A 24,513-nucleotide genomic window follows, 5' to 3' on the forward strand; every position below is an offset into this window, starting at 1 on the left:
TATAGGACTTCTGATCAACTAAGTATGACACGAGAATGAAATGAAATGTACAACAGGTTTCACTACAATGAACTTTGCAAACATATTTTCCATTTTATCTTCTCAGAACTCATCTTCTGCCCAGGGAGTTTCTGTTTTCTAACTTTTGGTAAGGGTTGAACAAATGTTGGGTTAAAGTTCAACCAAGTCAATGCTTCATAGCTGAATCAGAATTTAGGTCGAGTAGAAGCCTGGTTGACACTTGGGAAAGAAGTTTGGAGCACAAACTTGGTTGGTTGGTAGAATTGGACCTAGAAGATCAATTACTTGTGATTGTGGCTGAATTGTGTGGCTGATTGTTATTCTAATAAAAATCTAATTTGTGCTGATGCATTCAAGTCAAATTTACCTTGTGGTAAATAGCGTAATTTTATAAATGTTAGACGTTACCCCAGGGCAAATTTGTTGCATAAGTTTCAACGCTCCTTGAGTGCATTAGCATTGAGCTATATTACTAACACTTAATTTGTAGATTTTGACACATTCACCTCAAATGTACAATCAGGCAAATCTGAGTTGCGAAGTCGGAACTTCAAAAATGACCCCGACTTCACTGACTGGTTTAAATCTGACGTCCCTCGACAATGGTGACACCTGTAGAGACAAAGACCGTGAATGGCAAAACATAATCCACACGATTATAAATGTTTCCATTTCTTTATTATAACATGAATTTAATTATCCATCCATCCATTTTCTTGACCGCTTATTCCTCACAAGGGTCGAATTTAATTATTGGGGGGAAAAAAAAAAAAAAGGATTGCGATTGACTAGTAACCATCTTTGTTGTTTACATTCATTTCGAACACTGAGTCGGAACTGGGAGATTCCAAGTGGGACATGTCCGGCGAATCAGGTGATTCCTAACTTGTTCCTGAATGGAACATTTGCAAGTTTTACACCAAACGTGTGTTACAACTGTCCCCGTCTTACTAGTTCATCTCAAAGGTTGTGCTTCCATACCCAATTTATCCAAGAATGTTTTTACGGAGCTTGTTTGTGCATTGTGTCACAATAATAATAGTACTGAAATGAACATTTCCCAAACTGTTCCCACAAACATACAATTGTCCAATTATTGTCCATTAAATAATTCAGGAATGCTAAAAGGTTCACAAGTGGTCTGCTTGTTACCTTCCCTTTTTTTTCTTTTTTTTCAGATTCCACCTCAGCTTCTAATTAAGCTTATATTTCCATCTGATGACAGGTAATGACTGTCAAGTATGATGATGATAACGATGTGTATTTTTACTGACTTGGATGTGGATGAATGAGTGACCCCCATTCCGCACTATCACCTCATTCTGGCTGTCTGGAAATGACTCCAGTTTACAGGAATCAAATTTGTGTGGCGTCGACGTGGCGTTTGGTGATTGTTTCTCTGCTGATGACAGTCGATGTCACAAAGAAAGCGTTTTATTTGCAACTACAATTTACATATACAACCGAACGGACTCAGACTCCCATGGATTTAGTATGTAATGTCTTTGACAGTGGCATATCATAGACACACTCCATGTCCAACATGTCCAGTATTAAATCGTTTCATTGTGAAAGCTTGAAAGATCACCAATTGTCACATTTATCGTCTAATTCACACATGGTAAAATTAACTCATCATGCAAAATAAAAGCAAATATAAAGTGAACTGCGCAGATCTAGTACTATCAATTTAAACAACTAAGATGACCAAGCTCATCCACTTCTCAAAGTCAGCTGGAGCCTTAATCCAGCGCCTTTGACCGCTCGGCCACACTGCCTGCTGACCGCTGTTTAGACGTATGAGTTTGTTGGCATATTTAAGTAGTTAAGAGTACAGGACAAATGCTTGTCCTCGAGCAGCAGAGTAGCGCAGCGGAAGCGTGCTGGGCCTATAACCCAGAGGTTGATGGATCGAAACCATCCTCTGCTATCTGCAACTGTTTGTATATTAGCAAAACCCCGAGTCTGGTATGTTGTTGAACTTCTTCCAAGTGTTTCTTTTGAAGGTTAACCATGTGAAGTTCGGAGTTGGCTCCTCATTGGCTGTGGCCAAGCCAAGTATTTTGATAAGTACGATGAATTTATGGTGGAAAGAAAATCAAAAACTTCCATTTTGTGAGAAACACAAATCTAAATCTGAACGGGTTGGATTCAAACCCACGCCTCCTGAGAGACTGGAAGCTAAATCCAGCGCCTTCGACCACTTGGCCACACTACCCTGTGAAGAAATATCAGGAAGGGACATTTGTTGGCAATTTAAGAAATGTTGCGGTTTGAGGTGCAGACTTGTCGGTCAATCAGGACTCTTCCACACCAATTTCTAGGTTTGTGATGTCCTGCATCGCTTTGTGCACAACGTGATACAGCCTGCTCGGATCCATGGTGTCACAGGCGACCTAGTTCTTCTTCAGCGACAATAGTACAGGACAAATGCTTGTCCTCGAGCAGCAGAGTGGCGCAGCGGAAGCGTGCTGGGCCCATAACCCAGAGGTCGATGGATCGAAACCATCCTCTGCTATCTGCAACTGTTTGCATATTAGCACAACCCCGTGTCTGGTATGTTGTTGAACTTCTTCCAAGTGTTTCTTTTGAAGGTTAACCATGTGAAGTTTGGAGTTGGCTACTCATTGGCTGTGGCCAAGCCAAGTATTTTGATAAGTACGATGAATTTATGGTGGAAAGAAAATCAAAAACCTCCACTTTGTGAGAAACACAAATCTAAATCTGAACTGGTGGGATTTGAACCCACACCTCCTGAGAGACTGGAGCCTTAATCCAGCGCCTTTGACCACTCGGCCACACGACCTGCTAACAGCTGTTTAGACGTATGGGTTTGTTGGTATATTTAAGTAGTTTTGTCAGCAGGATATGTTTCCACAAAAATATCCAGTTGAGAAGTGTCCAACCGAGCCTTGTGCAAAAGGTGATGAATACCGCTCGGATCAGAGGTAATTTATCTTCAAGAGAACCAGAAATGACCAGTGGTAATCAGGTTTGGACTAAATGCTTACTAGACTCACTGACTGCAAATTATCTCATAATTCGTCCACGGGTATTTCAGGACACTAACTCCATTGACATGGAACTGGCAATGGTGGGATTCGAACCCAGGCCTCCTGAGCGACTGGAGCCTAAATCCAGCGCCTTCGACCACTCGGCCACACTACCCTGTGAAGAAATTTCAGGAAGGGACAGTTGTTGACAATTTAAGAAATGTTGCGGTTTGAGGTGCAGACTTGGCGGTCAAACAGGAGTCTTCCACACCAATTTCTAGGTTTGTGATGTCCTGCATCGCTTTGTGCACAACGTGATACAGCCTGCTCGGATCCATGGTGTCACAGGCGACCGAGTTCTTCTTCAGCGACAAGAGTACAGGACAAATGCTTGTCCTCGAGCAACAGAGTGGCGCAGCAGAAGCGTGCTGGGCCCATAACTCAGAGGTCGATAGATCCAAACCATTCTCTGCTATCTGCAACTGTTCGCATATTAGCACAACCCCGAGTCTGGTCTATTGAACTTCTTCCAAGTGTTTCTTATGAAGGTTAACCATGTGAAGTTCGGAGTTGGCTCCTCATTGGCTGTGGCCAATCCAAGTATTTTGATAAGTACAATGAATTTATTGTGCAAAGAAAATCATAAACCTCGACTTTGTGAGAAACTTACATCTAAATCTGAACAGGCAGTGGAAGGATTTGAACCCACGCCTCCTGAGAGACGAGAGCCTTAATCCAGCGCCTTTGACCGCTCGGCCACACTAGCTGCTGACCGTTGTTTAGAAGTACGGGTTTGTTGGAATATTTAAGGAGTTTTGTCAGCAAGATATGTTTCCACAAAAATATCCAGTTGAGAAGTGTCCAACCGAGCCTTGTGCAAAAGGTGATGAATCCCGCTCAGATCAGAGGTAAATTATCTTCAAGAGAACCAGAAATGTCCAGTGGTAATCTGGTTTGGACTAAATGCTTACTTGCCTCACTGACTGGAAATTATCTCATAAGTCATCCACAGGTATTTTAGGACACTAACTCCATTGACAAGGTACTGGCAGTGGTGGGATTCGAACCCACGCCTCCTGAGAGACTGGAGCCTAAATCCAGCGCCTTCGACCACTCGGCCACACTACCCTGTAAAGAAATATCAGGAAGGGACATTTGTTGGCAATTTAAGAAATGTTGCGGTTTGCGGTGCAGACTTGGCGGTCAAACAGTAGTCTTTCACACCAATTTCCAGGTTTGTGATGTCCTGCATCGCTTTGTGCACGTGATACAGCCTGCTCGGATCCATGGTGTCACAGGCGACCTGGTTCTTCTTCAGCAACAAGAGTACAGGACAAATGCTTGTCCTCGAGCAGCAGAGTGGCGCAGCAGAAGCGTGCTGGGCCCATAACCCAGAGGTCGATGGATCGAAACCATCCTCTGTTCTCTGCAACTGTTTGCATATTAGCACAACCCCGTGTCTGGTATATTGTTGAACTTCTTCCAAGTGTTTCATTTGAAGGCTAACCATGTGAAGTTCGGAGTTGGCTCCTCATTGGCTGTTGCCAATCCAAGTATTTTGATAAGTACAATGAATTTATTGTGCAAAGAAAATCATAAACCTCCACTTAGTGAGAAACTTAAATCTAAATCTGAACAGGTAGTGGTGGGATTTGAACCCACGACTCCTGAGAGACTAGAGCCTTAATCCAGCGCCTTTGACCGCTCAGCCACACTACCTGCTGACCGTTGTTTAGAAGTACGGGTTTGTTGGAATATTTAAGTAGTTTTGTCGGATATGTTTCCACAAAAATATCCAGTTGAGAAGTGTCCAACCGAGCCTTGTGCAAAAGGTGATGAATCCCGCTCGGATCAGAGGTAAATTATCTTCAAGAGAACCAGAAATGACCAGTGGTAATCAGGTTTGGACTAAATGCTTATTAGCCTCACTGACTGGAAATTATCTCATAAGTCATCCACGGGTATTTTAGGACACTAACTCCATTGACATGGAACTGGCAGTGGTGGGATTCAAACCCACGCCTCCTGAGAGACTGGAGCCTAAATCCAGCGCCTTCGACCACTCGGCCACACTACCCTGGGAAGAAATATCAGGAAGGGACATTTGTTGGCAATTTAAGAAATGTTGCGGTTTGAGGTGCAGAAATGGCGGTCAAACAGTAGTCTTCCACACCAATTTCCAGGTTTGTGATGTCCTGCATCGCTTTGTGCACGTGATACAGCCTGCTCGGATCCATGATGTCACAGGCGACCTAGTTCTTCTTCAGCGACAATAGTACAGGACAAATGCATGTCCTCGAGCAGCAGAGTGGCGCAGCGGAAGCGTGCTGGGCCCATAACCCAGAGGTCAAAGGATGGATACCATCCTCTGCTATCTGCTACTGTTTGCATATTAGCACAACCCCGTGTCTGGTATGTTGAACTTCTTCCAAGTGTTTCTTTTGAAGGTTAACCATGTGAAGTTTGGAGTTGGCTACTCATTGGCTGTGGCCAAGCCAAGTATTTTGATAAGTACGATGAATTTATGGTGGAAAGAAAATCAAAAACCTCCACTTTGTGAGAAACACAAATCTAAATCTGAACTGGTGGGATTTGAACCCGCACCTCCTGAGAGACTGGAGCCTTAATCCAGCGCCTTTGACCGCTCAGCCACACTACCCTGTGAAGAATTATCAGGAAGGGACATTTGTTGGCAATTTAAGAAATGTTGCGGTTTGAGGTGCAGACTTGGCGGTCAAACAGGAGTCTTCCACACCAATTTCTAGGTTTGTGATGTCATGCATCGCTTTGTGCACAACGTGATACAGCCTGCTCGGATCCATGGTGTCACAGGTGACCTAGTTCTTCTTCAGCGACAAGAGTACAGGACAAATGCTTACCCTCGAGCAGCAGAGTGGCGCAGCGGAAGCGTGCTGGGCCCATAACCCAGAGGTCGATCGATCGAAACCATCCTCTGCTATCTGCAACTGTTTGCATATTAGCACAACCCCGTGTCTGGTATGTTGTTGAACTTCTTCCAAGTGTTTCTTTTGAAGGTTAACCATGTGAAATTTGGAGTTGGCTACTCATTGGCTGTGGCCAAGCCAAGTATTTGGATAAGTACGATGAATTTATGGTGGAAAGAAAATGAACAACCTCCACTTTGTGAGAAACACAAATCTAAGCCTGAACTTGCAGTGATGGGATTTGAACCCACGCCTCCTAGGAGACGGGAGCCTTAATCCAGCGCCTTTGACCGCTCAGCCACACTACCCTGTGAAGAAACATCAGGAAGGGACATTTGTTGGCAATTTAAGAAATGTTACTGAGGTGCAGACTTGGCGGTCAAACAGGAGTCTTCCACACCAATTTCTAGGTTTGTGATGTCATGCATCGCTTTGTGCACAACGTGATACAGCCTGCTCGGATCCATGGTGTCACAGGCGACCTAGTTCTTCTTCAGCGACAAGAGTACAGGACAAATGCTTGTCCTCGAGCAGCAGAGTGGCGCAGCGGAAGCGTGCTGGGCCCATAACCCAGAGGTCGATGGATCGAAACCATCCTCTGCTATCTGCAACTGTTTGTATATTAGCAAAACCCTGAGTCTGGTATGTTGTTTAACTTCTTCCAAGTGTTTCTTTTGAAGGTTAACCATGTGAAGTTCGGAGTCGGCTACTCATTGACTGTGACCAAGCCAAGTATTTTGAAAAGTACGATGAATTTATGGTGGAAAGAAAATCAAAAATCTCCACTTTGTTAGAAACACAAATCCAAGTCTGAACTGGCAGTGGTGGGATTTGAAGCCACGCCTCCTGAGAGACTGGAGCCTTAATCCAGCGCCTTTGACCGCTCGGCCACACTACCCTGTGAAGAAATATCAGGAAGGGACATTTGTTGGCAATTTAAGAAATGTTGCGGTTTGAGGTGCAGACTTGGCGGTCAAACAGGAGTCTTCCACACCAATTTCTAGGTTTGTGATGTCATGCATCGCTTTGTGCACAACGTGATACAGCCTGCTGGGATCCATGGTGTCACAGGCGACCTAGTTCTTCTTCAGCGACAAGAGTACAGGACAAATGCTTGTCCTAGAGCAGCAGAGTGGCGCAGCGGAAGCGTGCTGGGCCCGTAACACAGAGGTCGATGGATCGAAACCATCCTCTGCTATCTGCAACTGTTTGCATATTAGCACAACCCCGTGTGTGGTATGTTGTTGAACTTCTTCCTAGTGTTTCTTTTGAAGGTTAACCATGTGAAGTTTGGAGTTGGCTACTCATTGGCTGTGGCCAAGCAAAGTATTTTGATAAGTACGATGAATTTATGGTGGAAAGAAAATCAAAAACCTCCACCTTGTGAGAAACACAAATCTAAGTCTGAACTGGCAGTGGTGGGATTTGAACCCACACCTCCTGAGAGACTGGAGCCTTAATCCAGCGCCTTTGACTGCTCGGCCACACTACCCTGTGGAGAAATATCAGGAAGGGACATTTGTTGGCAATTTAAGAAATGTTGCGGTCTGAGGTGCAGACTTGGCGGTCAAACAGGAGTCTTCCACACCAATTTCTAGGTTTGTGATGTCATGCATCGCTTTGTGCACAACGTGATACAGCCTGCTCAGATCCATGGTGTCACAGGCGACCTAGTTCTTCTTCAGCGACAAGAGTACAGGACAAATGTTTGTCCTTGAGCAGCAGACTGGCGCAACGGAAGCGTGCTGGGCCCATAACCCAGAGGTCGATGGATCGAAACCATCCTCTGCTATCTGCAACTCTTTTTATATTAGCAAAGCCCCGAGTCTGGTATGTTGTTGAACTTGTTCCAAGTGTTTCTTTTGAAGGTTAACCATGTGAAGTTCGGAGTTGGCTACTCATTGGCTGTGGCCAAGCCAAGTATTTTGATAAGTACGATGAATTTATGGTGGAAAGAAAATCAAAAAATTCCATTTTGTGAGAAACCCAAATCTAAATGTGAACTGGTGGGATGTGAACCCACGCCTCCTGAGAGACTGGAGCTTTAATCCAGCGCTTTTGACTGCTCGGCCACACTACCTGCTGACCGCTGTTTAGACGTATGAGTTTGTTGGCATATTTAAGTAGTTTTGTCAGGATATGTTTCCACAAAAAATATCCAGTTGAGAAGTGTCCAACCGAGCCTTGTGCAAAAGGTGATGAATCCCGCTCGGATCAGAGGTAAATTATCTTCAAGAGAACCAGAAATGTCCAGTGGTAATCGGGTTTGGACTAAATACGTATTTACCTCACTAACTGGAAATTATCTCATAAGTCATCCACGGGTATTTTAGGACACTAACTCCATTGACAAGGAACTGGCAGTGGTGGGATTCTAACCCACGCCTCCTGAGAGACTGGAGCCTTAATCCAGCGCCTTTGACCGCTCGGCCACACTACCCTGTGAAGAAATATCAGGAAGGGACATTTGTTGGCAATTTAAGAAATGTTGCGGTTTGAGGTGCAGACTTGGCGGTCAAACAGGAGTCTTCCACACCAATTTCTAGGTTTGTGATGTCATGCATCGCTTTGTGCACAACGTGATACAGCCTGTTCGGATCCATGGTGTCACAGGCGACCTAGTTCTTCTTCAGCGACAAGAGTACAGGTCAAATGCTTGTCCTTGAGCAGCAGAGTGGTGCAGCGGAAGCGTGCTGGGCCCATAACCCAGAGGTCGATGGATCGAAACCATCCTCTGCTATCTGTAACTGTTTGTATATTAGCAAAACCCCGAGTCTGGTATGTTGTTGAACTTGTTCCAAGTGTTTCTTTTGAAGGTTAACCATGTGAAGTTCGGAGTTGGCTACTCATTGGCTGTGGCCAAGCCAAGTATTTTGATAAGTACGCTGAATTTATGGTGGAAAGAAAATCAAAAACATCCATTTTGTGAGAAACCCAAAACTAAATGTGAACTGGTGGGATGTGAACCCACGCCTCCTGAGAGACTGGAGCCTTAATCCAGCGCCTTTGACCGCTCGGCCGCACTCCCTGCTGACCGCTGTTTAGACGTATGAATTTGTTGGCGTATTAAAGTAGTTTTGTCAGGATATGTTTCCACAAAAATATCCAGTTGAGAAGTGTCCAACCGAGCCTTGTGCAAAAGGTGATGAATCCCACTCGGATCAGAGGTAAATTATCTTCAAGAGAACCAGAAATGTCCAGTGGTAATCTGGTTTGGACTAAATGCTTATTTGCCTCACCGACTGGAAATTATCTCATGAGTCATCCACGGTTATTTTAGGACACTAACTCCATTGACAAAGAACTGGCAGTGGTGGGATTCGAACCCAGGCCTCCTGAGAGACTGGAGCCTTAATCCAGCGCCTTTGACCGCTCGGCCACACTACCCTGTGAAGAACTATCAGGAAGGGACATTTGTTGGCAATTTAAGAAATGTTGCGGTTTGAGGTGCAGACTTGGCGGTCAAACAGGAGTCTTCCACACCAATTTCTAGGTTTGTGATGTCATGCATCGCTTTGTGCACAACGTGATACAGCCTGCTCGGATCCATGGTGTCACAGGCGACCTAGTTCTTCTTCAGCGACAAGAGTACAGGACAAATGCTTGTCCTCGAGCAGCAGAGTGGCGCAGCGGAAGCGTGCTGGGCCCATAACCCAGAGGTCGATGGATCGAAACCATCCTCTGCTATCTGCAACTGTTTGCATATTAGCACAACCCCGTGTGTGGTATGTTGTTGAACTTCTTCCTAGTGTTTCTTTTGAAGGTTAACCATGTGAAGTTTGGAGTTGGCTACTCATTGGCTGTGGCCAAGCAAAGTATTTTGATAAGTACGATGAATTTATGGTGGAAAGAAAATCAAAAACTTCCATTTTGTGAGAAACCCAAATCTAAATGTGAACTGGTGGGATGTGAACCCACGCCTCCTGAGAGACTGGAGCTTTTATCCAGCGCCTTTGACCGCTCGGCCACACTACCCTGTGAAGAACTATCAGGAAGGGACATTTGTTGGCAATTTAAGAAATGTTTCGGTTTGAGGTGCAGACTTGGGGGTCAAACAGGAGTCTTCCACACCAATTTCTAGGTTTGTGATGTCATGCATCGCTTTGTGCACAACGTGATACAGCCTGCTCAGATCCATGGTGTCACAGGCGACCTAGTTCTTCTTCAGCGACAAGAGTACAGGTCAAATGCTTGTCCTTGAGCAGCAGAGTGGCGCAGCGGAAGCGTGCTGGTCCAATAACCCAGAAGTCGATGGGTTGAAACCATCCTCTGCTATCTGCAATTTTTTGTATATTAGCAAAACCCCGAGTCTGGTATGTTGTTGAACTTCTTCCAAGTGTTTCTTTTGAAGGTTAACCATGTGAAGTTTGGAGTTGGCTACTCATTGGCTGTGGCCAAGCCAAGTATTTTGATAAGTACGATGAATTTATGGTGGAAAGAAAATCAAAAAACTCCACTTTGTTAGAAACACAAATCCAAGTCTGAACTGGCAGTGGTGGGATTTGAACCCACGCCTCCTGAGAGACTGGAGCCTTAATACATCGCCTTTGACCGCTCGGCCACACTACCCTGTGAAGAAATATCAGGAAGGGACATTTGTTGGCAATTTAAGAAATGTTGCGGTTTGAGGTGCAGACTTGGCGGTCAAACAGGAGTCTTCCACACCAATTTCTAGGTTTGTGATGTCATGCATCGCTTTGTGCACAACGTGATACAGCCTGCTCGGATCCATGGTGTCACAGGCGACCTAGTTCTTCTTCAGCGACAAGAGTACAGGACAAATGCTTGTCCTCGAGCAGCAGAGTGGCGCAGCGGAAGCGTGCTGGGCCCATAACCCAGAGGTCGATGGATCGAAACCATCCTCTGCTATCTGCAACTGTTTTCATATTAGCACAACCCCGTGTGTGGTATGTTGTTGAACTTCTTCCTAGTGTTTCTTTTGAAGGTTAACCATGTGAAGTTTGGAGTTGGCTACTCATTGGCTGTGGCCAAGCAAAGTATTTTGATAAGTACGATGAATTTATGGTGGAAAGAAAATCAAAAACTTCCATTTTGTGAGAAACCCAAATCTAGATGTGAACTGGTGGGATGTGAACCCACGCCTCCTGAGAGACTGGAGCTTTAATCCAGCGCCTTTGACCGCTCGGCCACACTACCCTGTGAAGAACTTTCAGGAAGGGACATTTGTTGGCAATTTAAGAAATGTTGCGGTTTGAGGTGCAGACTTGGGGGTCAAACAGGAATCTTCCACACCAATTTCTAGGTTTGTGATGTCATGCATCGCTTTGTGCACAACGTGATACAGCCTGCTCGGATCCATGGTGTCACAGGCGACCTAGTTCTTCTTCAGCGACAAGAGTACAGGTCAAATGCTTGTCCTTGAGCAGCAGAGTGGCGCAGCGGAAGCGTGCTGGGCCCATAACCCAGAAGTCGATGGGTCGAAACCATCCTCTGCTATCTGCAATTTTTTGTATATTAGCAAAACCCCGAGTCTGGTATGTTGTTGAACTTCTTCCTAGTGTTTCTTTTGAAGGTTAACCATGTGAAGTTTGGAGTTGGCTACTCATTGGCTGTGGCCAAGTAAAGTATTTTGATAAGTACGATGAATTTATGGTGGAAAGAAAATCAAAAACTTCCATTTTGTTAGAAACACAAATCCAAGTCTGAACTCGCAGTGGTGGGATTTGAACCCACGCCTCCTGAGAGACTGGAGCCTTAATCCCGCGCCTTTGACCGCTCGGCCACACTACCCTGTGAAGAAATATCAGGAAGGGACATTTGTTGGCAATTTAAGAAATGTTGCGGTCTGAGGTGTAGACTTGGCGGTCAAACAGGAGTCTTCCACACCAATTTCTAGGTTTGTGATGTCATGCATCGCTTTGTGCACAACGTGATACAGCCTGCTCGGATCCATAGTGTCACAGGCGACCTAGTTCTTCTTCAGCGACAAGAGTACAGGTCAAATGCTTGTCCTCGAGCAGCAGAGTGGCTCAGCGGAAGCGTGCTGGGCCCATAACCCAGAGGTCGATGGATCGAAACCATCCTCTGCTATCTGCAACTCTTTGTATATTAGCAAAACCCAGAGTCTGGTATGTTGTTGAACTTCTTCCAAGTGTTTCTTTTGAAGGTTCACCATGTGAAGTTCGGAGTTGGCTACTCATTGGCTGTGGCCAAGCCAAGTATTTTGATAAGTACGATGAATTTATGGTGGAAAGAAAATCAAAAACTTCCATTTTGTGAGAAACCCAAATCTAAATGTGAACTGGTGGGATGTGAACCCACGCCTCCTGAGAGACTGGAGCTTTAATCCAGCGCCTTTGACTGCTCGGCCACACTACCTGCTGACCGCTGTTTAGACGTATGAGTTTGTTGGCATATTTAAGTAGTTTTGTCAGGATATGTTTCCACAAAAAATATCCAGTTGAGAAGTGTCCAACCGAGCCTTGTCCAAAAGGTGATGAAGCCCGCTCGGATCAGAGGTAAATTATCTTCAAGAGAACCAGAAATGTCCAGTGGTAATCTGGTTTGGACAAAATACGTATTTACCTCACTAACTGGAAATTATCTCATAAGTCATCCACGGGTATTTCAGGACACTAACTCCATTGACAAGGAACTGGCAGTGGTGGGATACGAACCCACGCCTCCTGAGTGACTGGAGCCTTAAACCAGCGCCTTTGACCGCTCGGCCACACTACCCTGTGACAAAATGTCAGGAAGGGACAGTTGTTGGCAATTTAAGAAATGTTGCGGTTTGAGGTGCAGACTTGGCGGTCAAACAGTAGCCTTCCACACCAATTTCTAGGTTTGTGATGTCCTGCATCGCTTTGTGCACGTGATACAGCCTGCTCGGATCCATGGTGTCACAGGCGACCTAGTTCTTCTTCAGCGACAAGAGTACAGGTCAAATGCTTGTCCTTGAGCAGCAGAGTGGCGCAGCGGAAGCGTGCTGGGCCCATAACCCAGAGGTCGATGGATCGAAACTATCCTCTGCTATCTGTAACTCTTTGTATATTAGCAAAACCCTGATTCTGGTATGTTGTTGAACTTCTTCCAAGTGTTTCTTTTGAAGGTTAACCATGTGAAGTTCGGAGTTGGCTACTCATTGGCTGTGGCCAAGCCAAGTATTTTGATAAGTACGATGAATTTATGGTGGAAAGAAAATCAAAAACTTCCATTTTGTGAGAAACCCAAATCTAAATGTGAACTGGTGGGATGTGAACCCACGCCTCCTGAGAGACTGGAGCCTTAATCCAGCGCCTTTGACCGCTCGGCCGCACTCCCTGCTGACCGCTGTTTAAACGTATGAATTTGTTGGCGTATTTAAGTAGTTTTGTCAGGATATGTTTCCACAAAAATATCCAGTTGAGAAGTGTCCAACCGAGCCTTGTGCAAAAGGTGATGAATCCCGCTCGGATCAGAGGAAAATTATCTTCAAGAGAACCAGAAATGTCCAGTGGTAATCTGGTTTGGACTAAATGCTTATTTGCCTCACCGACTGGAATTTATCTCATGAGTCATCCATGGTTATTTTAAGACACTAACTCCATTGACAAGCAACTGGCAGTGGTGGGATTCGAACCCACGCCTTCTGAGAGACTGGAGCCTTAATCCAGCGCCTTTGACCGCTCAGCCACACTACCTGCTGACCGTTGTTTAGAAGTACGGGTTTGTTGGAATATTTAAGTAGTTTTGTCGGATATGTTTCCACAAAAATATCCAGTTGAGAAGTGTCCAACCGAGCCTTGTGCAAAAGGTGATGAATCCCGCTCGGATCAGAGGTAAATTATCTTGAAGAGAACCAGAAATGACCAGTGGTAATCAGGTTTGGACTAAATTCTTATTCGCCTCACTGACTGGAAATTATCTCATAAGTCATCCACGGGTATTTTAGGACACTAACTTCATTGACATCAAACTGGCAGTGGTGGGATTCGAACCCACGCCTCCTGAGAGACTGGAGCCTAAATCCAGCGCCTTCGACCACTCGGCCACACTACCCTGTGACAAAATGTCAGGAAGGGACAGTTGTTGGCAATTTAAGAAATGTTGCGGTTTGAGGTGCAGACTTGGCGGTCAAACAGTAGCCTTCCACACCAATTTCTAGGTTTGTGATGTCCTGCATCGCTTTGTGCACGTGATACAGCCTGCTCGGATCCATGGTGTCACAGGCGACCTAGTTCTTCTTCAGCGACAAGAGTACAGGACAAATGCTTATCCTCGAGCAGCAGAGTGGCGCAGCGGAAGCGTGCTGGGCCCATAACCCAGAGGTCGTTGGATCGAAACCATCCTCTGCTATCTGCAACTGTTTGCATCTTAGCACAACCCCGTGTGTGGTATGTTGTTGAACTTCTTCCTAGTGTTTCGTTTGAAGGTTAACCATGTGAAGTTTGGAGTTGGCTTCTCATTGGCTGTGGCCAAGCAAAGTATTTTGATAAGTACGATGAATCTATGGTGGAAAGAAAATCAAATACCTCCACATTGTGAGAAACACAAATATAAGTCTGAACTGGCAGTAGTAGGATTTGAACCCACGCCTCCTGAGAGACTGGAGCCTTAATCCAGCGCCTTTGACCGCTCGGCCGCACTACCTGCTGACCGCTGTTTAGACGTATGAATTTGTTGGCGTATTTAAGTAGTTTTGTCAGGATATGTTTCCACAAAAATATCCAGTTGAAAAGTGTCCAACCGAGCCTTGTGCAAAAGGTGATGAATCCCGCTCGGATCAGAGGTAAATTATCTTGAAGAGAACCAGAAATGACCAGTGGTAATCAGGTTTGGACTAAATTCTTATTCGCCTCACTGACTGAAAATTATCTCATAAGTCATCCACGGGTATTTTAGGACACTAACTTCATTGACATCAAACTGGCAGTGGTGGGATTCGAACCCACACCTCCTGAGAGACTGGAGCCTAAATCCAGCGTCTTCGACCACTCGGCCACACTACCCTGTGACAAATTGTCAGGAAGGGACAGTTGTTGGCAATTTAAGAAATGTTGCGGTTTGAGGTGCAGACTTGGCGGTCAAACAGTAGCCTTCCACACCAATTTCTAGGTTTGTGATGTCCTGCATCGCTTTGTGCACGTGATACAGCCTGCTCGGATCCATGGTGTCACAGGCGACCTAGTTCTTCTTCAGCGACAAGAGTACAGGACAAATGCTTATCCTCGAGCAGCAGAGTGGCGCAGCGGAAGCGTGCTGGGCCCATAACCCAGAGGTCGATGGATCGAAACCATCCTCTGCTATCTGCAACTGTTTGCATTTTAGCACAACCCCGTGTGTGGTATGTTGTTGAACTTCTTCCTAGTGTTTCTTTTGAAGGTTAACCATGTGAAGTTTGGAGTTGGCTTCTCATTGGCTGTGGCCAAGCAAAGTATTTTGATAAGTACGATGAATTTATGGTGGAAAGAAAATCAAAAACCTCCACTTTGTGAGAAACACAAATATAAGACTGAACTGTCAGTGGTGGGATTTGAACCCACGCCTCCTGAGAGACTGGAGCCTTAATCCAGCACCTTTGACCGCTCAGCCGCACTACCTGCTGACCGCTGTTTAGACGCATGAATTTGTTGGCGTATTTAAGTAGTTTTGTCAGGATATGTTTCCACAAAAATATCCAGTTGAGAAGTGTCCAACCGAGCCTTGTGCAAAAGGTGATGAATCCCGCTCGGATCAGAGGTAAATTATCTTCAAGAGAACCAGAAATGTCCAGTGGTAATCTGGTTTGGACTAAATGCTTATTTGCCTCACTGACTGGAAATTATCTCATGAGTCATCCACGGGTATTTTAGGACACGAACTCCATTGACAAGGAACTGGCAGTGGTGGGTTCCGAACCCACACCTCCTGAGAGACTATAAGCCTTAATCCAGCACCTTTGACCGCTCAGCCACACTACCTGCTGACCGTTGTTTAGAAGTACGGGTTTGTTGGAATATTTAAGTAGTTTTGTCGGATATGTTTCCACAAAAATATCCAGTTGAGAAGTGTCCAACCGAGCCTTGTGCAAAAGGTGATGAATCCCGCTCGGATCAGAGGTAAATTATCTTCAAGAGAACCAGAAATGTCCAGTGGTAATCTGGTTTGGACTAAATGCTTATTTGCCTCACTGACTGGAAATTATCTCATGAGTCATCCACGGGTATTTTAGGATACGAACTCCATTGACAAGGAACTGGCAGTGGTGGGATTCGAACCCACACCTCCTGAGAGACTGGTGCCTAAATCCAGCGCCTTCGACCACTCGGCCACACTACACTGTGAAGAAATATCAGGAAGGGACAGTTGTTGGCAATTTAAGAAATGTTGCGGTTTGAGGTGCAGACTTGGCGGTCAAACAGGAGTCTTCCACACCAATTTCTAGGTTTGTGATGTCATGCATCGCTTTGTGCACAACGTGATAAAGCCTGCTCGGATCCATGGTGTCACAGGCGACCTAGTTCTTCTTCAGCGACAAGAGTACAGGTCAAATGCTTGTCCTCGAGCAGCAGAGTGGCGCAGCGGATGCGTGCTGGGCTCATAACCCAGAGGTCGATGGATCGAAACCATCCTCTGCTATCTGCAACTTTTTGTATATTAGCAAAACCCCGAGTCTGGTATGTTGTTGAACTTCTTCCAAGTGTTTCTTTTGAAGGTTAACCATGTGAAGTTTGGAGTTGGCTACTCATTGGCTGTGGCCAAGCCAAGTATTTTGATAAGTACGATGAATTTATGGTGGAAAGAAAATCAAAAAACTCCACTTTGTGAGAAACACAAATCTAAGTCTGAACTGGCAGTGGTGGGATTTGAACCCACGCCTCCTGAGAGACTGGAGCCTTAATCCAGCGCCTTTGACCGCTCGGCCACACTACCCTGTGCAGAAATATCAGGAAGGGACATTTGTTGGCAATTTAAGAAATGTTGCGGTCTGAGGTGCAGACTTGGCGGTCAAACAGGAGTCTTCCACACCAATTTCTAGGTTTGTGATGTCATGCATCGCTTTGTGCACGTGATACAGCCTGCTCGGATCCATGGTGTCACAGGCGACCTAGTTCTTCTTCAGCGACAAGAGTACAGGACAAATGTTTGTCCTCGAGCAGCAGAGTGGCGCAGCGGAAGCGTGCTGGGCCCATAACCCGGAGGTTAATGGATCGAAACCATCCTCTGCTATCTGCAACTCTTTGTATATTAGCAAAACCCCGAGTCTGGTATGTTGTTGAACTTCTTCCAAGTGTTTCTTTTGAAGGTTAACCAAGTGAAGTTCGGAATTGGCTACTCATTGGCTGTGGCCAAGCCAAGTATTTTGATAAGTACGATGAATTTATGGTGGAAAGAAAATCAAAAAACTCCACTTTGTGAGAAACACAAATCAAAGTCTGAACTGGCAGTGGTGGGATTTGAACCCACGCCTCCTGAGAGACTGGAGCTTTAATCCAGCGCCTTTGACTGCTCGGCCACACTACCTGCTGACCGCTGTTTAGACGTATGAGTTTGTTGGCATATTTAAGTAGTTTTCTCAGGATATGTTTCCACAAAAAATATCCAGTTGAGAAGTGTCCAACCGAGCCTTGTCCAAAAGGTGATGAAGCCCGCTCGGATCAGAGGTAAATTATCTTCAAGAGAACCAGAAATGTCCAGTGGTAATCTGGTTTGGACTAAATACGTATTTACCTCACTAACTGGAAATTATCTCATAAGTCATCCACGGGTATTTTAGGACACTAACTCCATTGACAAGGAACTGGCAGTGGTGGGATTCGAACCCACGCCTCCTGAGAGACTGGAGCCTTAATCCAGCGCCTTTGACCGCTCGGCCACACTACCCTGTGAAGAAATATCAGGAAGGGACATTTGTTGGCAGTTTAAGAAATGTTGCGGTTTGAGGTGCAGACTTGGCGGTCAAACAGGAGTCTTCCACACCAATTTCTAGGTTTGTGATGTCATGCATCGCTTTGTGCACAACGAGATGCAGCCTGCTCGGATCCATGGTGTCACAGGCGACCTAGTTCTTCTTCCGCGACAAGAGTACAGGTCAAATGCTTGTCCTCGAGCAGCAGAGTGGCGCAGCGGAAGCGTGCTGGGACCATAACCCAGAGGTCGATGGATCGAAACCATCCTCTGCTATCTGCAACTGTTTGTATATTAGCAAAACCCCGAGTCTGGTATGTTGTTGAACTTCTTCCAAGTGTTTCTTTTGAAGGTTAACCATGTGAAGTTTGGAGTTGGCTACTCATTGGCTGTGGCCAAGCCAAGTATTTTGATAAGTACGATGAATTTATGGTGGAAAGAAAATCAAATAACTCCACTTTGTGAGAAACGCAAATCTAAGTCTGAACTGGCAGTGGTGGGATTTGAACCCACGCCTCCTGAGAGACTGGAGCCTTAATCCAGCGCCTTTGACCGCTCGGCCACACTACCCTGTGCAGAAATATCAGGAAGGGACATTTGTTGGCAATTTAAGAAATGTTGCGGTCTGAGGTGCAGACTTGGCGGTCAAAAAGGAGTCTTCCACACCAATTTCTAGGTTTGTGATGTCATGCATCGCTTTGTGCACAACGAGATACAGCCTGCTCGGATCCATGGTGTCACAGGCGACCTAGTTCGTCTTCAGCAACAAGAGTACAGGACAAATGCTTATCCTCGAGCAGCAGAGTGGCGCAGCGGAAGCGTGCTGGGCCCATAACCCAGAAGTCGATGGATCGAAACCATCCTCTGCTATCTGCAACTGTTTGTATATTAGCAAAACCCCGAGTCTGGTATGTTGTTGAACTTCTTCCAAGTGTTTCTTTTGAAGGTTAACCATGTGAAGTTTGGAGTTGGCTACTCATTGGCTGTGGCCAAGCCAAGTATTTTGATAAGTACGATGAATTTATGGTGGAAAGAAAATCAAAAACCTCCACTTTGTTAGAAACACAAATCCAAGTCTGAACTGGCAGTGGTGGGATTTGAACCCACGCCTCCTGAGAGACTGGAGCCTTAATACAGCGCCTTTGACCGCTCAGCCACACTACCCTGTGAAGAAATATCAGGAAGGGACATTTGTTGGCAATTTAAGAAATGTTGCGGTCTGAGGTGCAGACTTGGCGGTCAAACAGGAGTCTTCCACACCAATTTCTAGGTTTGTGATGTCATGCATCGCTTTGTGCACAACGTGATACAGCCTGCTCGGATCCATGGTGTCACAGGCGACCTAGTTCGTCTTCAGCAACAAGAGTACAGGACAAATGCTTATCCTCGAGCAGCAGAGTGGCGCAGCGGAAGCGTGCTGGGCCCATAACCCAGAAGTCGATGGATCGAAACCATCCTCTGCTATCTGCAACTGTTTGTATATTAGCAAAACCCCGAGTCTGGTATGTTGTTGAACTTCTTCCAAGTGTTTCTTTTGAAGGTTAACCATGTGAAGTTTGGAGTTGGCTACTCATTGGCTGTGGCCAAGCCAAGTATTTTGATAAGTACGATGAATTTATGGTGGAAAGAAAATCAAAAACCTCCACTTTGTTAGAAACACAAATCCAAGTCTGAACTGGCAGTGGTGGGATTTGAACCCACGCCTCCTGAGAGACTGGAGCCTTAATACAGCGCCTTTGACCGCTCAGCCACACTACCCTGTGAAGAAATATCAGGAAGGGACATTTGTTGGCAATTTAAGAAATGTTGCGGTCTGAGGTGCAGACTTGGCGGTCAAACAGGAGTCTTCCACACCAATTTCTAGGTTTGTGATGTCATGCATCGCTTTGTGCACAACGTGATACAGCCTGCTCGGATCCATGGTGTCACAGGCGACCTAGTTCGTCTTCAGCAACAAGAGTACAGGACAAATGCTTATCCTCGAGCAGCAGAGTGGCGCAGCGGAAGCGTGCTGGGCCCATAACCCAGAAGTCGATGGATCGAAACCATCCTCTGCTATCTGCAACTGTTTGTATATTAGCAAAACCCCGAGTCTGGTATGTTGTTGAACTTCTTCCAAGTGTTTCTTTTGAAGGTTAACCATGTGAAGTTTGGAGTTGGCTACTCATTGGCTGTGGCCAAGCCAAGTATTTTGATAAGTACGATGAATTTATGGTGGAAAGAAAATCAAAAACCTCCACTTTGTTAGAAACACAAATCCAAGTCTGAACTGGCAGTGGTGGGATTTGAACCCACGCCTCCTGAGAGACTGGAGCCTTAATACAGCGCCTTTGACCGCTCGGCCACACTACCCTGTGAAGAAATATCAGGAAGGGACATTTGTTGGCAATTTAAGAAATGTTGCGGTCTGAGGTGCAGACTTGGCGGTCAAACAGGAGTCTTCCACACCAATTTCTAGGTTTGTGATGTCATGCATCGCTTTGTGCACAACGTGATACAGCCTGCTCGGATCCATGGTGTCACAGGCGACCTAGTTCGTCTTCAGCAACAAGAGTACAGGACAAATGCTTATCCTCGAGCAGCAGAGTGGCGCAGCGGAAGCGTGCTGGGCCCATAACCCAGAAGTCGATGGATCGAAACCATCCTCTGCTATCTGCAACTGTTTGTATATTAGCAAAACCCCGAGTCTGGTATGTTGTTGAACTTCTTCCAAGTGTTTCTTTTGAAGGTTAACCATGTGAAGTTTGGAGTTGGCTACTCATTGGCTGTGGCCAAGCCAAGTATTTTGATAAGTACGATGAATTTATGGTGGAAAGAAAATCAAAAACCTCCACTTTGTTAGAAACACAAATCCAAGTCTGAACTGGCAGTGGTGGGATTTGAACCCACGCCTCCTGAGAGACTGGAGCCTTAATACAGCGCCTTTGACCGCTCGGCCACACTACCCTGTGAAGAAATATCAGGAAGGGACATTTGTTGGCAATTTAAGAAATGTTGCGGTCTGAGGTGCAGACTTGGCGGTCAAACAGGAGTCTTCCACACCAATTTCTAGGTTTGTGATGTCATGCATCGCTTTGTGCACAACGAGATACAGCCTGCTCGGATCCATGGTGTCACAGGCGACCTAGTTCTTCTTCAGCGACAAGAGTACAGGTCAAATGCTTGTCCTCGAGCAGCAGAGTGGCGCAGCGGAAGCGTGCTGGGCCCATAACCCAGAGGTCGATGGATTGAAACCATCCTCTGCTATCTGCAACTGTTTGTATATTAGCAAAACCCCGAGTCTGGTATGTTGTTGAACTTCTTCCAAGTGTTTCTTTTGAAGATTAACCATGTGAAGTTTGGAGTTGGCTACTCTTTGGCTGTGGCCAAGCCAAGTATTTTGATAAGTACGATGAATTTATGGTGGAAAGAAAATCAAAAAACTCCACTTTGTGAGAAACACAAATCTAAGTCTGAACTGGCAGTGGTGGGATTTGAACCCACGCCTCCTGAGAGACTGTAGCCTTAATCCAGCGCCTTTGACCGCTCGGCCACACTACCCTGTGCAGAAATATCAGGAAGGGACATTTGTTGGCAATTTAAGAAATGTTGCGGTCTGAGGTGCAGACTTGGCGGTCAAAAAGGAGTCTTCCACACCAATTTCTAGGTTTGTGATGTCATGCATCGCTTTGTGCACGAGATACAGCCTGCTCGGATCCATGGTGTCACAGGCGACCTAGTTCTTCTTCAGCAACAAGAGTACAGGACAAATGCTTATCCTCGAGCAGCAGAGTGGCGCAGCGGAAGCGTGCTGGGCCCATAACCCAGAAGTCGATGGATCGAAACCATCCTCTGCTATCTGCAACTGTTTGTATATTAGCAAAACCCCGAGTCTGGTATGTTGTTGAACTTCTTCCAAGTGTTTCTTTTGAAGGTTAACCATGTGAAGTTTGGAGTTGGCTACTCATTGGCTGTGGCCAAGCCAAGTATTTTGATAAGTACGATGAATTTATGGTGGAAAGAAAATCAAAAACCTCCACTTTGTTAGAAACACAAATCCAAGTCTGAACTGGCAGTGGTGGGATTTGAACCCACGCCTCCTGAGAGACTGGAGCCTTAATCCAGCGCCTTTGACCGCTCGGCCACACTACCCTGTGAAGAAGTATCAGGAAGGGACATTTGTTGGCAATTTAAGAAATGTTGCGGTCTGAGGTGCAGACTTGGCGGTCAAACAGGAGTCTTCCACACCAATTTCTAGGTTTGTGATGTCATGCATCGCTTTGTGCACAACGAGATACAGCCTGCTCGGATCCATGGTGTCACAGGCGACCTAGTTCTTCTTCAGCAACAAGAGTACAGGACAAATGCTTATCCTCGAGCAGCAGAGTGGCGCAGCGGAAGCGTGCTGGGCCCATAACCCAGAAGTCGATGGATCGAAACCATCCTCTGCTATCTGCAACTGTTTGTATATTAGCAAAACCCCGAGTCTGGTATGTTGTTGAACTTCTTCCAAGTGTTTCTTTTGAAGGTTAACCATGTGAAGTTTGGAGTTGGCTACTCATTGGCTGTGGCCAAGCCAAGTATTTTGATAAGTACGATGAATTTATGGTGGAAAGAAAATCAAAAACCTCCACTTTGTTAGAAACACAAATCCAAGTCTGAACTGGCAGTGGTGAGATTTGAACCCACGCCTCCTGAGAGACTGGAGCCTTAATCCAGCTCCTTTGACCGCTCTGCCACACTACCCTGTGAAGAAATATCAGGAAGGGGCATTTGTTGGCAATTTAAGAAATGTTGCGGTCTGAGGTGCAGACTTGGCGGTCAAACAGGAGTCTTCCACACCAATTTCGAGGTTTGTGATGTCATGCATCGCTTTGTGCACAACGTGATACAGCCTGCTCGGATCCATGGTGTCACAGGCGACCTAGTTCTTCTTCAGCGACAAGAGTACAGGACAAATATTTGTCCTCGAGCAGCAGAGTGGGGCAGCGGAAGCGTGCTGGGCCCATAACCCAGAGGTCGATGGATCGAAACCATCCTCTGCTATCTGCAACTCTTTGTATATTAGCAAAACCCCGAGTCTGGTATGTTGTTGAACTTCTTCCAAGTGTTTCTTTTGAAGGTTAACCATGTGAAGTTTGGAGTTGGCTACTCATTGGCTGTGGCCAAGCCAAGTATTTTGATAAGTACGATGAATTTATGGTGGAAAGAAAATCAAAAACCTCCACTTTGTTAGAAACACAAATCCAAGTCTGAAATGGCAGTGGTGGGATTTGAACCCACGCCTCCTGAGAGACTGGAGCCTTAATCCAGCGCCTTTTGACCGCTCGGCCACACTACCCTGTGAAGAAATATCAGGAAGGGACATTTGTTGGCAATTTAAGAAATGTTGCGGTCTGAGGTGCAGACTTGGCGGTCAAACAGGAGTCTTCCACACCAATTTCTAGGTTTGTGATGTCATGCATCGCTTTGTGCACGTGATACAGCCTGCTCGGATCCATGGTGTCACAGGCGACCTAGTTCTTCTTCAGCGACAAGAGTACAGGACAAATGTTTGTCCTTGAGCAGCAGAGTGGCGCAGCGGAAGCGTGCTGGGCCCATAACCCAGAGGTCGATGGATCGAAACCATCCTCTGCTATCTGCAACTCTTTGTATATTAGCAAAACCCCGAGTCTGGTATGTTGTTGAACTTCTTCCAAGTGTTTCTTTTGAAGGTTAACCATGTGAAGTTCGGAGTTGGCTACTCATTGGCTGTGGCCAAGCCAAGTATTTTGATAAGTACGATGAATTTATGGTGGAAAGAAAATCAAAAACTTCCAATTTGTGAGAAACCCAAATCTAAATGTGAACTGGTGGGATGTGAACCCACGCCTTCAAATCCCACCACTGCCAGTTCAGACTTAGATTTGTGTTTCTCACAAAGTGGAGTTATTTGATTTTCTTTCCACCATAAATTCATCGTACTTATCAAAATACCACCACTGCCAGTTCCTTGTTAATGGAGTTAGTGTCCTAAAATACCAGTGGATGACTTATGAGATAATTTCCAGTCAGTGAGGTAAATATGTGTTTAGTCCAAACCAGATTACCACTGGTCATTTCTGGTTCTCTTCAAGATAATTTACCTCTGATCCGAGCGGGATTCATCACCTTTTGCACAAGGCTCGGTTGGACACTTTTCAACTGGATATTTTTGTGGAAACATATCCTGACAAAACTACTTAAATACGCCAACAAATTCATACGTCTAAACAGCGGTCAGCAGGTAGTGCGGCCGAGCGGTCGTGATACAACCTGCTCGGATCCATGGTGTCACAGGCGACCTAGTTCTTCTTCAGCGACAAGAGTACAGGTCAAATGCTTGTCCTTGAGCAGCAGAGTGGCGCAGCGGAAGTGTGCTGGGCCCATAACCCAGAGGTCGATGGATCGAAAACATCCTCTGCTATCTGTAACTGTTTGTATATTAGCAAAACCCTGATTCTGGTATGTTGTTGAACTTCTTCCAAGTGATTCTTTTGAAGGTTAACCATGTGAAGTTCGGAGTTGGCTACTCATTGGCCGTGGCCAAGCCAAGTATTTTGATAAGTACGATGAATTTATGGTGGAAAGAAAATCAAAAACCTCCACTTTGTGAGAAACACAAATATAAGTCTGAACTGGCAGTGGTGGGATTTGAACCCACGCCTCCTGAGAGACTGGAGCCTTAATCCAGCACCTTTGACCGCTCAGCCGCACTACCTGCTGAC

General features: G+C 45.7%; 31 non-coding genes across 31 annotated transcripts; 2 read left to right on the forward strand and 29 right to left on the reverse strand.

Moving 5' to 3' along the window:
* The first annotated feature begins 1,879 nt into the window (after positions 1-1,879).
* On the forward strand, positions 1,880-1,951 carry trnai-uau (transfer RNA isoleucine (anticodon UAU)). Its single transcript has one exon. It is a non-coding gene; the product is annotated as a tRNA-Ile (tRNA).
* Positions 1,952-2,746: 795 nt separating this feature from the next.
* Positions 2,747-2,827, reverse strand: trnal-aag (transfer RNA leucine (anticodon AAG)). The gene has a single exon. It is a non-coding gene; the product is annotated as a tRNA-Leu (tRNA).
* Positions 2,828-3,107: 280 nt separating this feature from the next.
* On the reverse strand, positions 3,108-3,189 carry trnal-uag (transfer RNA leucine (anticodon UAG)). The gene has a single exon. It is a non-coding gene; the product is annotated as a tRNA-Leu (tRNA).
* An 871-nt stretch (positions 3,190-4,060) lies between these two features.
* On the reverse strand, positions 4,061-4,142 carry trnal-uag (transfer RNA leucine (anticodon UAG)). Its single transcript has one exon. It is a non-coding gene; the product is annotated as a tRNA-Leu (tRNA).
* Positions 4,143-4,651: 509 nt separating this feature from the next.
* On the reverse strand, positions 4,652-4,733 carry trnal-aag (transfer RNA leucine (anticodon AAG)). The gene has a single exon. It is a non-coding gene; the product is annotated as a tRNA-Leu (tRNA).
* A 276-nt stretch (positions 4,734-5,009) lies between these two features.
* trnal-uag (transfer RNA leucine (anticodon UAG)) lies at positions 5,010-5,091 on the reverse strand. Its single transcript has one exon. It is a non-coding gene; the product is annotated as a tRNA-Leu (tRNA).
* Positions 5,092-6,185: 1,094 nt separating this feature from the next.
* trnal-aag (transfer RNA leucine (anticodon AAG)) lies at positions 6,186-6,267 on the reverse strand. Its single transcript has one exon. It is a non-coding gene; the product is annotated as a tRNA-Leu (tRNA).
* A 508-nt stretch (positions 6,268-6,775) lies between these two features.
* On the reverse strand, positions 6,776-6,857 carry trnal-aag (transfer RNA leucine (anticodon AAG)). The gene has a single exon. It is a non-coding gene; the product is annotated as a tRNA-Leu (tRNA).
* Positions 6,858-7,369: 512 nt separating this feature from the next.
* On the reverse strand, positions 7,370-7,451 carry trnal-aag (transfer RNA leucine (anticodon AAG)). The gene has a single exon. It is a non-coding gene; the product is annotated as a tRNA-Leu (tRNA).
* Positions 7,452-8,317: 866 nt separating this feature from the next.
* On the reverse strand, positions 8,318-8,399 carry trnal-aag (transfer RNA leucine (anticodon AAG)). Its single transcript has one exon. It is a non-coding gene; the product is annotated as a tRNA-Leu (tRNA).
* Positions 8,400-9,264: 865 nt separating this feature from the next.
* trnal-aag (transfer RNA leucine (anticodon AAG)) lies at positions 9,265-9,346 on the reverse strand. Its single transcript has one exon. It is a non-coding gene; the product is annotated as a tRNA-Leu (tRNA).
* A 1,100-nt stretch (positions 9,347-10,446) lies between these two features.
* Positions 10,447-10,528, reverse strand: trnal-aag (transfer RNA leucine (anticodon AAG)). Its single transcript has one exon. It is a non-coding gene; the product is annotated as a tRNA-Leu (tRNA).
* Positions 10,529-12,576: 2,048 nt separating this feature from the next.
* trnal-aag (transfer RNA leucine (anticodon AAG)) lies at positions 12,577-12,658 on the reverse strand. Its single transcript has one exon. It is a non-coding gene; the product is annotated as a tRNA-Leu (tRNA).
* An 862-nt stretch (positions 12,659-13,520) lies between these two features.
* Positions 13,521-13,602, reverse strand: trnal-aag (transfer RNA leucine (anticodon AAG)). Its single transcript has one exon. It is a non-coding gene; the product is annotated as a tRNA-Leu (tRNA).
* Positions 13,603-13,878: 276 nt separating this feature from the next.
* trnal-uag (transfer RNA leucine (anticodon UAG)) lies at positions 13,879-13,960 on the reverse strand. The gene has a single exon. It is a non-coding gene; the product is annotated as a tRNA-Leu (tRNA).
* A 509-nt stretch (positions 13,961-14,469) lies between these two features.
* On the reverse strand, positions 14,470-14,551 carry trnal-aag (transfer RNA leucine (anticodon AAG)). Its single transcript has one exon. It is a non-coding gene; the product is annotated as a tRNA-Leu (tRNA).
* A 277-nt stretch (positions 14,552-14,828) lies between these two features.
* Positions 14,829-14,910, reverse strand: trnal-uag (transfer RNA leucine (anticodon UAG)). The gene has a single exon. It is a non-coding gene; the product is annotated as a tRNA-Leu (tRNA).
* A 1,227-nt stretch (positions 14,911-16,137) lies between these two features.
* trnal-uag (transfer RNA leucine (anticodon UAG)) lies at positions 16,138-16,219 on the reverse strand. Its single transcript has one exon. It is a non-coding gene; the product is annotated as a tRNA-Leu (tRNA).
* A 228-nt stretch (positions 16,220-16,447) lies between these two features.
* trnam-cau (transfer RNA methionine (anticodon CAU)) lies at positions 16,448-16,519 on the forward strand. The gene has a single exon. It is a non-coding gene; the product is annotated as a tRNA-Met (tRNA).
* A 212-nt stretch (positions 16,520-16,731) lies between these two features.
* trnal-aag (transfer RNA leucine (anticodon AAG)) lies at positions 16,732-16,813 on the reverse strand. Its single transcript has one exon. It is a non-coding gene; the product is annotated as a tRNA-Leu (tRNA).
* Positions 16,814-17,322: 509 nt separating this feature from the next.
* On the reverse strand, positions 17,323-17,404 carry trnaf-aaa (transfer RNA phenylalanine (anticodon AAA)). The gene has a single exon. It is a non-coding gene; the product is annotated as a tRNA-Phe (tRNA).
* Positions 17,405-17,682: 278 nt separating this feature from the next.
* Positions 17,683-17,764, reverse strand: trnal-aag (transfer RNA leucine (anticodon AAG)). The gene has a single exon. It is a non-coding gene; the product is annotated as a tRNA-Leu (tRNA).
* Positions 17,765-18,276: 512 nt separating this feature from the next.
* Positions 18,277-18,358, reverse strand: trnal-aag (transfer RNA leucine (anticodon AAG)). Its single transcript has one exon. It is a non-coding gene; the product is annotated as a tRNA-Leu (tRNA).
* A 512-nt stretch (positions 18,359-18,870) lies between these two features.
* Positions 18,871-18,952, reverse strand: trnal-aag (transfer RNA leucine (anticodon AAG)). The gene has a single exon. It is a non-coding gene; the product is annotated as a tRNA-Leu (tRNA).
* Positions 18,953-19,464: 512 nt separating this feature from the next.
* Positions 19,465-19,546, reverse strand: trnal-aag (transfer RNA leucine (anticodon AAG)). Its single transcript has one exon. It is a non-coding gene; the product is annotated as a tRNA-Leu (tRNA).
* A 512-nt stretch (positions 19,547-20,058) lies between these two features.
* Positions 20,059-20,140, reverse strand: trnal-aag (transfer RNA leucine (anticodon AAG)). Its single transcript has one exon. It is a non-coding gene; the product is annotated as a tRNA-Leu (tRNA).
* A 512-nt stretch (positions 20,141-20,652) lies between these two features.
* On the reverse strand, positions 20,653-20,734 carry trnal-aag (transfer RNA leucine (anticodon AAG)). Its single transcript has one exon. It is a non-coding gene; the product is annotated as a tRNA-Leu (tRNA).
* Positions 20,735-21,246: 512 nt separating this feature from the next.
* Positions 21,247-21,328, reverse strand: trnal-aag (transfer RNA leucine (anticodon AAG)). The gene has a single exon. It is a non-coding gene; the product is annotated as a tRNA-Leu (tRNA).
* A 509-nt stretch (positions 21,329-21,837) lies between these two features.
* On the reverse strand, positions 21,838-21,919 carry trnal-aag (transfer RNA leucine (anticodon AAG)). Its single transcript has one exon. It is a non-coding gene; the product is annotated as a tRNA-Leu (tRNA).
* Positions 21,920-23,025: 1,106 nt separating this feature from the next.
* Positions 23,026-23,108, reverse strand: trnal-aag (transfer RNA leucine (anticodon AAG)). The gene has a single exon. It is a non-coding gene; the product is annotated as a tRNA-Leu (tRNA).
* A 1,316-nt stretch (positions 23,109-24,424) lies between these two features.
* trnal-aag (transfer RNA leucine (anticodon AAG)) lies at positions 24,425-24,506 on the reverse strand. The gene has a single exon. It is a non-coding gene; the product is annotated as a tRNA-Leu (tRNA).
* Positions 24,507-24,513: the final 7 nt, after the last annotated feature.

This window comes from Festucalex cinctus, chromosome 2 (genome assembly GCF_051991245.1).
Source record: "Festucalex cinctus isolate MCC-2025b chromosome 2, RoL_Fcin_1.0, whole genome shotgun sequence".
In the NCBI taxonomy this organism is placed as follows: Eukaryota; Metazoa; Chordata; class Actinopteri; order Syngnathiformes; family Syngnathidae; genus Festucalex; species Festucalex cinctus.